General features: G+C 30.1%; 2 long non-coding RNA genes across 2 annotated transcripts in view; one reads left to right on the top strand and one right to left on the bottom strand.

Annotated features, from left to right (window-relative positions):
- The first annotated feature begins 333 nt into the window (after positions 1-333).
- LOC142233667 (uncharacterized) lies at positions 334-974 on the top strand. The gene is made up of 2 exons (XR_012721462.1): positions 334-547; positions 603-974. It is a non-coding gene; the product is annotated as an uncharacterized LOC142233667 (long non-coding RNA).
- Positions 975-6,757: 5,783 nt separating this feature from the next.
- LOC142236212 (uncharacterized) overlaps positions 6,758-13,405 on the bottom strand; it is a 131,998-nt gene continuing 125,350 nt past the window's right edge. The window contains exon 3 of the long non-coding RNA XR_012721940.1: positions 6,758-7,106. This is a non-coding gene — a long non-coding RNA (uncharacterized LOC142236212). The remainder of the gene's footprint in view (positions 7,107-13,405) is intronic.

Here is a 13,405-nt window from a genome sequence, read left to right on the forward strand (position 1 = left end):
ATGGTTTTCGCAGCAATTACATGCTCTAGATAAGCATTAAATGGATGCGGCAACCATGTCCAAACATGGTTTTTCTGTGCGTGCACAATTCGAGAAATTTCCATCGTCCTTTCGTGACCAGATCAGACCAGTGTTTAACCGCATTTCGAGAGATTTCCTTCGTCCCTACATGACCAGATCAGACCAGTCTTTAATCGCAATTCGAGAGAGTTCCTTCTTCCTTTCGTGACGAAATGAGACCAGATGGAGTTCCTTCGTCCTATCCTGTCCAAATCAGGCCAGAGTTTAAGTGCAATTCCAAAGAATTCCTTCGTTCTTTCGTAATCAGATCAGACCAGGGGGGTTACTCTGTATTGCGATGCGTAAGAAAAATTGTCGCGAATCGAGTAATTGGTACTCAGTAATTCGTTTTCGTATCTACCTTGCGCATCTAGTTTTCGCAAATCTGGCATCACCGCACTCTATAATGCGAAAGCGTATGTCAAACTCGTTCGTTGATCGCAAAAATCGTGCGCAAACAAAATAGCAATCGCAAAGTAACAAATATGTAAGTAAGCACAATTAAATTTTTATATTTGTATCTAAATTGTTTATTGTTTTAGGGAAAAACCAAAAAAGTTACAGACACAGCAACGTCAGCTCCAAACTTTGGTAGACTTTATGGTCTCTTCCGCAGTTACCTCAAATTGTATGTGCTTGGGACAAAGTATTCGTTCAATCACCTCGCAAACTTCTTTTAAGCAGCGCGACATAGATTGCTCTGATAGTCCTAAAAGATGGTCTTGGCCGATTTGTAGATAACCACCTTGTCCAAGCAATTTCAAAGCAGCGGCCACTTTTATTGGAGTTGGAATGGCTGTGGATTTATTTGGAACGACGAGGTCGTCTTTAATAGCGTTTAATACATACATAAACGCATCTTTATTAAGACGAAATCTATAAAAATGAAATATTCGAAAACGTTTGTCACATAATTTGAGTTTCCATTTTCTTACCCGTGGTCACTTAGGGAGAGTATATTTGACCGATCTCGCAAAATTCTTCTTGTAATTCGTTCATGTTAATTTTCTTCAAACCATAACGCTATCGACTCCATAATTATTACTTTTTTGTTATAAACGATTAGCAAGCTTTAAAAGAACACGCACCGAACGGAAGATTGTTTAAAATGTTTTTATTTACAATTTTTTGACATTTCTTTTTATCATTTTCGTTATTGTTTACATTGTGCAGCCAGCGTTGTCATATTTTCGCTTTATTTTGCTAAAGCGTTACCATATTTTCAGTTTACTTTGCGAAAGCGTTTGCGCAAGTGATACAGAGTACCGAATTGTACTCTTAACGCATTTAACTATCGCATCGCATTTGCTTTCGTATCGCAATACAGAGTAACCCCCCAGTGTTTAAGCGAAATTCGCCAGAGTTCCTCCGTCCTTTCGTGAACAGATCATACCAGTGTTTAAGCGCAGTTGGAGGAAGTTCCTTCGTCCTGTCATGACCAGATCAGACCAATGTTTAAGCGTAATTCGATTGAGTTCCTTCGCCCTTACATGATCAGATCCGACCAGTGTTTAAACACAATTCGAGAGAGTTCCGTCGTCCTTTCGTGACATGATAAGTCTAGCGTCTTATCGCAATTCGAGTTCCTTCGACTTTTCGTGACCAGGACAGACCAGTGTTTAAGCGAAAATCGAGGGAGTTCTTACGTCGTTTCGTGAACAGATCATACCAGCGTTTAAGCGCAGTTGTTGGAGTTCGGGAGAGTTCCGTCGTCCTTTCGTGACATGATAAGTCTAGCGTCTTAGCGCAATTCGAATTCCTTCGACTTTTCGTGACCAGGACAGACCAGTGTTTAAGCGAAAATCGAGGGAGTTCTTACGTCGTTTCGTGACCAGATCAGATCAGAGATAATAAATGTCCTTCGTTCTGTTGCGATTAGAACAGACCAGTGATTAAGCGCAATTCGAGGGAGTTCCTTCAGTCTTTCGTAACCAGATCAGACTAGTGATTAATCGCAATTCCAGGCAGTTCTTTCGTCCTTTCCTAACCAGTGTTTAAGAGTAATTCGAGCAAGTTTCTTAGTCCTTTCAAGACCAGTGATTAAGCGCAATCCGAAAAGAGTTCCTTCATTCATTCATGACCAGATCAGTCCAGTGTTGAAACACAATTTCAGAGTTGTGTCGTCGTTTCGTGGCCTGATCAGTCTGGTGTCTTAGCGCAATTCGAGAGAGTTTCTTCGACTTTTCGTTACCAGGTCAGTCTAGTGTTTAAGCGAAAATCGAGGGAATTCCTACGTCGTTTCGTGACCAGATCAGATCAGTGTTCAAACGGAATTCCAGAGATTTCCTTTGTTCTGTCGTGATTAGAGCAGACTAGTGTTTAAACACAATTCGTGAGAGTTCCTTCGTCCTTTCGTAACCAGATCCGACCAATGTTTAAGCGCAGTTCTTGAGAATTCCTTCGTCCTTTCGTAACCAGATCAGACCAGTGTGTAAGAGCAATTCGCGAGTGCTCATTCGTCCTTTCATGACCAGATCAGACCAGTGTGTAAGCACAATTCGAGAGAGTTCCTTCGTCCAGTGTCTAAGCGCAAGTCGAGTGATATCCTTCGTCTTTCCGTGACCAGATTAGTTCAGTGTATAAGCGCAATTTGAGATAGTTCCTTCATCGTTTCGTTACCAGATCAGACCAATTCGAGAGATTTCCTTCGTCCTTTTTTAGAGGTAACTTCGTCCAAATTGGTAAGCCCTAATTAGTAATCGCAAATATTATTAACTTTCTCCAGGACCTGGCCATTCTCACAGCCCGGCACACACTAAGAGACATCACTCATGTGACAGTTCGAAAAACTCATTTCACTATTAGGGTATCACATGGCCAGCCCTTACCCTACTCTAGCTCTTTGAAACTTTTTTAAAAATTTTCCAACATTACAAATTACTAACAAGCAAGAATTTTTCAATTGAAAAATCCAAAAGACCTTCATACTTTGCGCGACCTTATGCATTCATGTAATTACAGGTTTAATGTCATTTAGCCATGACCTGCCACAGAGGGAGGATTCAAGCATCCCGGTTTTTTTCAATATCGGTGACAAATTTGCGACAAATTGTTCTTGTGTTTGTTGGCTTTTGGATGTGTCGCGGTAACATCAAATGTCATACAAAAACAATAAACACGTGCACCAACGATGGCTGTGGCACAGGATAGGCGATAGGAATGCCTTTGTCACTACCTCCTCAGGCACAGGAATATTGAGACTGGGTGTTATTTTTTGGGCTAATCCTGGCTGTGAATTTTTTTTTTGTCATTCTTTTAATTTTCTGCTACGAAAGTTGTTTAGAAAAAAACACAAGGGGCGGACTTGAGTAATGCACAATTGTTCCTTGTGGCATGACATGTGACTGGTCTCAGTGAGATATTGCAAATAAAATGTTTCCATTCACTCAAAGCGTAATAGAGGAAAAAGGATAATATTTTCGAAAAGGGTTAGCTAACGAAATAAATGAGGTTCATTAAAAGAGCAATAAAAATTTGTCACATTAGCCACCGGGGTATCCTTTTGTTTTTTGGGGTTATCAGGTATAGGCCATACAGAAAGAGCAATTTTTGGGGAATTTTCACACCAACTGCAATTTTCCCAGGGTTTATAAATAGAGCAAAGAACTATGTTTAAGAATGGGCACATACGTTTATGTAATGCGGGTATTACATTGCCAATAATTTCGAAAAAATAGCAATAAAATTTTTACATAGTTTTTAATAGAAATCACATTTGAAAAAAAAAAATGTATAGAAATAAAATTTTCTATAGAACTAAACTTTTAACAAAATTTTCTATAGAAATAAAATTTTGACAAAATTTTCTATAGAAATAAAATTTTGACAAAATTTTCTATAGAAATAAAATATCGTTTTGTTATTGTTGGTCTTGTTCTTTAAGCATTGTTGTTTTTTTTTTTTATTTCAGCTTAAAACCATACATTGACTAAACTACAAGTGTAGCTTAACCAACAGAGGAAAAGAAAATATTGACAAAATTTTTTATAGAAATAAAATTTTGACAAAATTTTCTATAACACGTATATAGAGCAGTAAGTTCGGCCGGGCCGAATCTTAAATACCCACCACCATGAACCAAATATTAGGGTTTCCTTTGAAATTTCAAGAGGGCTTGAGGACTTGAGGACACTTCCCGAAGATAAATTTAAAGATTTCACCTATGAGGACTATATCAGATTCTGGATTTATAAGAACCATTTTTGCTTGAGTTTTAGAGGAATCATTAACATCCCTTGTAAGTGTGCAAGAAAATTATAAAATAACGTCTTGATTTGAAATCTTAAATCTGTAGAAGTAAAATCTGGAAATTTTACATTGAGTTTCAAGCAATTTTCATGATTAGTGCGCCTTCTACACCCTCAAGAAGTGAAGTCGCTCTATATGGAGGCATTACCAAATGGACCGATAAAAACTTAATCCGATACACGTTTTTGTGAATATTTACAATTTCAGGCAAATCAGATAAAAACTACGGTTTTTAGAAACCCAAGGAGTTAAATCGGGAGATCGTTCTTATGGGGGCTATACTAAAATATTGAACGATACTCACCGTTTTCGCCACACCTCTTTATGACCCGAAAATACCTCTAGATTTCCAATTTCAGGCAAATAGGATAAAAACGACGGTTTCTATAAGCCCAAGACCCCAAATCGGGAGGTCGTTTTATATGGGGACCATACCAAAATATGGACCGATACTCACAATTTTTGGCACACATATTTGTGGTCCTACAATACCTCTAGATTTCCAATTTCAGGTAAATTGAATAAAAACTGCGGTTTCTATAAGCCCAAGAAGTAAAATCGGGAGATCGGTCTATATGGGGGCTATACCAAAACATGGACCGATACTCACCATTTTTGGCACACCTCTTTATGACCCGAAAATACCACTAGATTTCCAATTTCAGGCAAATAGGATAAAAACGACGGTTTCTATAAGCCCAAGACCCCAAGTCGGCAGGTTGTTTTATATGGGGAACATACCAAAACATGGACCGATACTCACAATTTTTGGCACACGTATTTGTGGTCCTACAATACCTCGAGATTTCCAATTTCAGGTAAATTGAATAAAAACTGTGGTTTCTATAAGCCCAAGAAGTAAAATCGGGAAATCGGTCTATATGGGGGCTATACAAAAATATGGACCGATACTCACCATTTTCGGCACACCTCTTTATGGTCCTAAAATACCTCTAGATTTTCAATTTCAGATAAATTGAATAAACACTGCGGTTTCTATAAGCCCAAGAAGTAAAATCGGGAGATCGGTCTATATGGGGGCTATACCAAAACATGGACCGATACTCACCATTTTTAGCACACCTCTGGTCATAAAATACCTCCAGATTTCAAATTTCAGGCAAATTGGATAAAAACTACGATTTCTATAAGCCCAAGACCCCTAATCGGGAGGTCGGTTTATATGGGGACTATATCAAAACCTGGACCGATATAGCCCATTTTCGAACTTGACCTGCCTGCAGACAAAAGACAAGTTTGTGCAAAATTTCAGCACGATTGCTTCATTATTGAAGACTGTAGCGTGATTACAACAGACAGACAGACAGACGGACATCGTTATATCGTCTTAGAATTTCTCTCTGATCAATAATATATATACTTTATATAGTCGGAAATCGATATTTCGATGTGTTACAAACGGAATGACAAGCTTATTATACCCCCATTCTATGGTGGTGGGTATAAAAATAAATTTTTGACAAAATTTTTTATAGAAATAAAATTTTGACAAAATTTTTTATAGAAATAAATTTTGAAAAAAAATTTTATAGAAATAAAATTTTGTCAAAAATTTTCTAAAGAAATCAAATTTTGTCAAAAATAAAAGAAATAAAATTTAAAAAAAAATTCAATAGAAATAAAATTTTGAAAAAAAAAATTTCTATAGAAATAAAATTTTGACAAAATTTTCTATAGAACTAAACTTTTAACAAAATTTTATATAGAAATAAAATATAGACAAAGCTTTATATAGAAATAAAATTTTGACAAATTTTTCTATAGAAATAAAATTTTGACAAATTTTTCTATAGAAATAAAATTTTGACAAAATTTTCTATAGAAATAAAAATTTGATAAAATTTTTTATAGAAATAAAATTTTTAAAAAAATTTTCTATATAGAAATAAAATTTTGAAAAAAAAAAATTAAGAAATAAAATTTTGTCAAACATTTTCCATAGAAATAAAATTTTGTCAAAAATTTTCTATAGAAATAAAACTTTAACAAAATCCAATTTTCTAAAAAAATAAAATTTTGACAAAAATTTCTATAGAAATACAATTTTGAAAACAAAAATTCTGTAGAAATAAAATTTTGACAAAATTTTCTATAGAAAAATTTTTGACAACATTTTCTATAGAAGTAAAATTTTGACAAAATTTTCTATAGAAATAAATTTTTACAACATTTTTTATAAAAATAAAATTTTGAAAATTTTCTTTCCAGAAATTAAGTTTGAAAATTAAAAAAATATATAGAAATAAATAAAAAAAAATAAAATTAAAATTCTACACATATACCTTTCAAGGGATATTGATACACCCAAAAAATAATAGAAGAGATCATAAAATGAAAAGAATAAAACATTTATTTCAAAGCAAAAATGCATTATTTTCATACTAACCTTAAAAACTTGATTAAAATTTTCAAAATATTGTGTTTTTTTTTTTTGTTATTAGGTAAAATTTTCTTGGGCCATTCTCCACCTTCTTCGAAGCACACTCACTAGTTGCATTTCATTGTCTCGACTGTTGCCTGGTGGATGATTCCGCGGTCCATAGTAATCTCACCGAGGTGATAGGCAGGTGTGTACCTGCAAAACAGGTCTCCATGACTACAATGATCTCCTTATTCGACAGATACTTGTGCCCTGAGGAAAGAGTGGATGGGTCTGCAGTTCGATGCTAAATTGGACCCAATTTCACTGTGATGAGAAACAGATGTGAGATAGTGGCCTTTCTTCGCCAAGTAGGGCCATTGTTTTTCTTTCTGCAGACCATTGTCTCGACTTTGACCTGAAAAGAAAACAAAAAATCGTTAACATTAGCCGATGATCTTTTTTATTGACATAACGAAAATTTTTCATTTAGGCTATGAAACTTTTCATCAATTGTATGAAATGTTTCGTTATTTAATAGAACAATCATTGCATTAACGAATACTTACATTTGTGAAATTATTTAGTTGGCTCAATATACGAATCGTTTTCTACAGTGTGTGATGTAAACCAGTACATAATCTACTATCATGAAAGGAAGGGAGCCAATGGTTAGCATGCCCGCCTTGCATACACAAGGTCGTGGGTTCGATTCCTGCTTCGACCTAGCACGAAAAAGTTTTTCAACGGTGGATTATACCACCTCAGTAATGCTGGTGACATTTCTGAGTGTTTCAAAGCTTCTCTAAGTGGTTTCACTGCAATGTGGAACGCCGTTCGGACTCGGCTGTAAAAAGTAGGTCCCTTGTCATTGGTCCCTTAACATGGAATCGGGCAGCACTCAGTGATAAGAGAGAAGTTCACCAATGTGGTATCACAATGGACTGAATAGTCTAGTGGGCCTCATACATGGGGCTGCCACCTAACCTAACCTATCATGAAAGGACGCAGTAATTCCCTTGACTTTTATTTCTATAGAATGTTTTTGCAAAATTTTCTTTTCTATAGAAAATTTCGTCAACATTTTATTCTTATGGAAAATTTTGTCAATATTTTATTTCTATGGACATTTTTGTCAAAATTTTGTTTGTATGAAAAATTTTATCAAAATTTTATTTATATAGAAAATTTGTCAAAATTTTATTTCTGTAGAAAATTCAGTCAAAATTTTATTTCTATAGAAAATTTCGTCACAATTTTATTTCTATAGAAAAGTTCGTCAACATTTTATTCTTATGGAAAATTTTGTCAATATTTTATTTCTATACAAAATTTCGTCAACATTTTATTCTTATGGAAAATTTTGTCAATATTTTATTTCTATGGACATTTTTGTCAAAATTTTGTTTGTATAAAAAATTTTATCAAAATTTTATTTATATAGAAAATTTCGTCAAAATTTTATTTCTATAGAAAATTTCGTCAAAATTTAATTTCTGTAGAAAATTTCGTCAAAATTTTATTCTTATGGAAAATTTTGTCAATATTTTATTTCTATGGACAATTTTGTCAAAATTTTGTTTGTATAAAAAATTTTATCAAAATTTTATTTGTATAGAAAATTTGTCAAAATTTTATTTCTGTAGAAAATTCTGTCAAAATTTTATTTCTATAGAAAATTTTGTCAAAATTTTATTTCTATAGAAAATTTTGACAACATTTTATTTCTATAAAAAATTTTGTCGAATATTTTGTCAAAATTTTATTTCTGTAGAAAATTCTGTTAAAATTTTATTTCTATAGGAAATCTTGTCAAAATTTTATTTTTATAAAAGATGTTGTCAATATTTGGTCAAAATTTTATTTCTGTAGAAAATTCTGTCAAAATTTTATTTCTGTAGGAAATTTTGTCAAAATTTTATTTCTATGGAAAATATTGTCAAAATTTTATTTCTATGGACATTTTTGTCAAAATTTTGTTTGTATAAAAAATTTTATCAAAATTTTATTTATATAGAAAATTTCGTCAAAATTTTATTTCTATAGAAAATTTTGTCAAAATTTTATTTCTATAGAAAATTTCGTCAAAATTTTATTTCTATAGAAAATTTCGTCAAAATTTTATTTCTATGGACAATTTTGTCAAAATTTTGTTTGTATAAAAAATTTTATCAAAATTTTATTTATATAGAAAATTTGTCAAAATTTTATTTCTGTAGAAAATTCTGTCAAAATTTTATTTCTATATAAAATTTTTGTCAAAATTTTATTTCTATAAAAGATGGTGTCAATATTTTATTTCTGTAGAAAATTCTGTTAAAATTTTATTTCTATAGGAAATCTTGTCAAAATTTTATTTCTATAAAAGATGTTGTCAATATTTTGTCAAAATTTTATTTCTGTAGAAAATTCTGTCAAAATTTTATTTCTATAGGAAATTTCGTCAAAATTTTATTTCTAAAAAAAAAAAATTTGGTCAAAACATTTCTATAGAATATTTTGTCAAAATTTTATATCATGGGCCCCTGCACCTGTAGTAATTTAAATCATTTAATTTAGCCACTATCCAAATCTATACTTTACCAATTTAATGGACTGGAACAAGGTATGTCATTAATTTTTATTTTTTTTATTTTTATTTTTAAATATTTTTGAGTCATGCCACCCCCTAACTGTTCTTTTCAACGAATTTTACATCCAATGCTGTTTTTAATTTTTCGTAACAAAGAAACACCCTCTTCGTGTAGAGGCGTGCCAAATTTAACGTTTTTTTTATCTTTATTATAAAATTTCACACTCACTTCAAAGTGAAGACAAAAAACAAAGTCGACTCAATTCGTAACGCATTTAAAACAATAAAGTTTCGAAACGCAACAATATTTTATTCTGTGATTTTCATCCCCAAGGATAATGTGGTATGGCAGACAAAATTTAAAATGGATGATTTTCAGTTTTATATTTGAAAAACTTACGTAAATGTAGTATTGTAATTTTTAGCCCAATTTTTTAGCCAAGTCCAAATGCACTGCCATAGAAAGCCCCCAATGTCTCCGAATACTGAGAGGATACGAACTAATTCAGGAAAAATTTTAATGGTATTTCACCGAAACTAGACCAATTAGTCTTTTGTATCCTTCTAGCATATATGACATTGACCCATGGCGGCTCTTCACCCTCATTCATTGACCATAACTTTAAAATAAATCCGCCAATCTATGGTGGCATTTTCTGGAAGCAAAGTTTCTTTGGCTTCCAAAGATTCGAATTTTTAAGTCATTGATTATTATCTTCTACTTTCTACTATGCTGGGCGTCTGACATAAATGCAAAAATTTAATTTTTTTTTTGTTTGTTCAAAAGCAAAAAATATCGGAAGTGACATAAAATTTTAGAATCAGCTTAGATATGTTCGACTTGGCTACCTTTGACAAGAATTGTGGCCTTCAAACGGCCGACAAAGCTGTCATATGATGCATGAAAGTGGCACTCTGGTATTGCAGCCCATTCCCAAAGGCAACGTACAGAATTGAGTGCCAACCTTACTCTCAAAAAAGTCCCAGACACAAAAGTCCAATTGATTGAGATCATTAGAATTCTACCAAAAATGGTAAATTTTTTACTGTTTGGAAGATTGGTAGAATTCTTGATGTTTTGATAGATATTGCAAAAATCTTCCTCTCCAACTAAGAGGTACTTCAAAACTGAAGTCATTTTTCAATACATAGAAAATTTTCTAAAAACAATAAAATTTTGCAAAAATTTTCTATAGAAATAAGGTTATGACAAAATTTTCTATAGAAAAAATATTTTGACATTCTTGTCAATTCGAAGAAATCAAAACTGTTTTTTAAAGTTTATGTCATTTCCGATATATTTGGCGTTTGAACAATAAAATTTATGAAAGATATAGGTATTTAATATATTGCATTACATATTAGCCACCCTGTTGAAATTTAAGTTGTGAAAGGGAATTACTAAAGGCCACATAAAGGGTATTAATTAAAAGCCCTTGTACAACATTTTACTTGTAAATATTGATAAAATCAATAGACCACTTCGTTACTCAATAACATAAAATAAAGATGAAGTCAAATATAAAGGCTAGAATTTACGCTAAAGCTCCTTTCCAAATCTTTAATGGTGGTTGTCCTTGCAAAATATCCTTCTTTCCCCTTCGTCCTTATTTGTATAGAATGTATTTACGTAATACTTGGGTTTTTGTTTATTTTTGTCATTCATTAGTCGTTAAAAATGCACTCTTTGCTTATATCTGACGTAAACTAGACCTTCATCTTAAATGCCTAAAGCATTCATCCCCCTTTTCAGGATGTTCTGAAATCATCCCTTAAGCCTCTAGTGTTATGATCAAAACTGGAAATCATTGGCTGAGCACCATTATTGAGTGCCCATGTTAACTGAAGTGTAGAAAAGTCATTGGCTGATGAAGCGCTTCATATGAACCATATACCTTTAAAAAATCTTGCAATGTTGTATTTTTCAAAATAATCGTCATTAAGGTCTTCATTTTAGAGGGTGGGGAGTTAATATTTGGCTTGCATTTGTGGTAGTTTTTCTGAGTGATTTTTGAGTGGTTAGTAAAATGAGTGATTTTCATGTATGGCTTGAAAATGGGTGGTTTGTTGTTTTACTCTCTTTAAGCTGTTCTTGGTTAGCGTCTAAATGATTTTTGCCAAAATTTATTTAATTTGGCTTAAATATATAGGCTTTTGGCCACGATAAAAAATTGTGTTCAATTGAAGATCACGCATGGTTGCCACTCGAGCCAAGAATAATCTACCAAAATTAAGAGCAAGTTTGATCAAAAACTACCAAACAAAAAAATTCCCAAAATTTTATTTCATTAGAAATTTTTTTCAAAACTTTATTTCTATGGAAAATATTTTCAATATTTTACTTCTGTAGGAAATTTCATCAAAATTGTATTTCTATAGAAAATTTTGTCAAAATTTTATTTCTATGGAAAATTGCGTCCAAATTTTATTTCTATAGGAAGTTTTGTCAAAATTTTATTTCTATAGAAAATTTATTGAAAATTTTGTCACAATTTTATTTCTATAGAAATTTTTTCAAAATTTTATTTCTTTAGAAAATTTTTCAAAATTTTATCTCTATAGAAAATTTTTCAAAATTTTATTTCTATAGAAAAATTTGCCAGAATTTTATTTTTATAGAAAATTTTGTCAATTTTGTATTTCTATAGAAAATCTTGGTAAAATTTTATTTCTATAGAAAATCTTGGTAAAATTTTATTTCTGTAGAAAATTTTGTCAAAATTTTATCTCTATAGACATTTTTTCAAAATTTTATTTCTATAGAAAATTTTGTCAAAATTTTATTTCTATAGAAAATATTTTCAAAATTTTATTTCGATAGAAAATTTTATTAAAATTTTATTTCTATAGAAAGTTTTGTCAAAATTTTATTTCTATAGAAAATATTTTCAAAATTTTATTTCTATAGAAAATATTTTCAAAATTTTATTTCGATAGAAAATTTTATTAAAATTTTATTTCTATAGAAAGTTTTGTCAAAATTTTATTTCTATAGAAAATTTTGTCAAAATTTTATTTCTATAGAAAATTTTGTCAAAGTTTTATTTCTATAGAAATTTTTTCAAAATTTTATTTCATTAGAAAATTTATTCAAATTTTTATTTCTATAAAAAAATTTGTCACAATTTTAGTTCTTTAGAAAATTTTGACAAAATTTTATCTCTCTAGAAAATTTTTCAAAATTGTATTTCTATAGAAAATTTTGTCAAAATTTTATTTCTATAAAAAATTTTGTCAATTTTGTATTTCTATAGAAAATTTTGAGAAAGTTTTATTTATATAGAAAAGTTTGTCAAAATTTTATTTCTACAGAAAATCTTGGTAAAATTTTATTTCTATAGAAAATTTTGTCAAAATTTTATTTTTGTAGGAAATTTCGTCAAAATTGTATTTCTATAAAAAATTTTGTCAACATTTTATTTCTATGGAAAATTGCATCAAAATTTTATTTCTACAGAAAGTTTTATCAAAATTTTATTTCTATAGAAAATTTATTCAAAATTTTATTTCTATAGAAAAATTTGTCAAAATTTTATTTCTATAGATTTTTTTTCAAAATTTTATTTCATTAGAAAATTTATTCAAATTTTTATTTCTATAGAAAATTTTGTCAAAATTTTATTTCTTTAGAACATTTTGTCAAAATTTTATCTCTATAGAAAATTTTTCAAAATTTTATTTCTATAGAAAATTTTGAGAAATTTTTATTTATATAGAAAATTTTATTTATATAGAAAATTTTGTCAAAATTTTTTTTCTATAGAAAATCTTGGTAAAATGTTATTTCTATAGTAATCTTGGTAAAATTTTATTTCTGTAGAAAATTTTGTCAAAATTTTATCTCTATAGACATTTTTTCAAAATTTTATTTCTATAGAAATTTTTTCAAAATTTTATTTCATTAGAAAGTTTATTCAAATTTTTATTTCTATAGAAAAGTTTGTAAAAATTTTATTTCGATAGAAAATTTTATTAAAATTTTATTTCTATAGAAAATATTTTCAAAATTTTATTTCGATAGAAAATTTTATTAAAATTTTATTTCTATAGAAAATATTTTCAAAATTTTATTTCTATAGAAAGTTTTGTCAAAATTTTATTTCTATAGAAAATTTTGTCAAAATTTTATTTCTATAGAAAATTTT

Source organism: Haematobia irritans, chromosome 4 (assembly GCF_050003625.1).
Source record: "Haematobia irritans isolate KBUSLIRL chromosome 4, ASM5000362v1, whole genome shotgun sequence".
In the NCBI taxonomy this organism is placed as follows: domain Eukaryota; kingdom Metazoa; phylum Arthropoda; class Insecta; order Diptera; family Muscidae; genus Haematobia; species Haematobia irritans.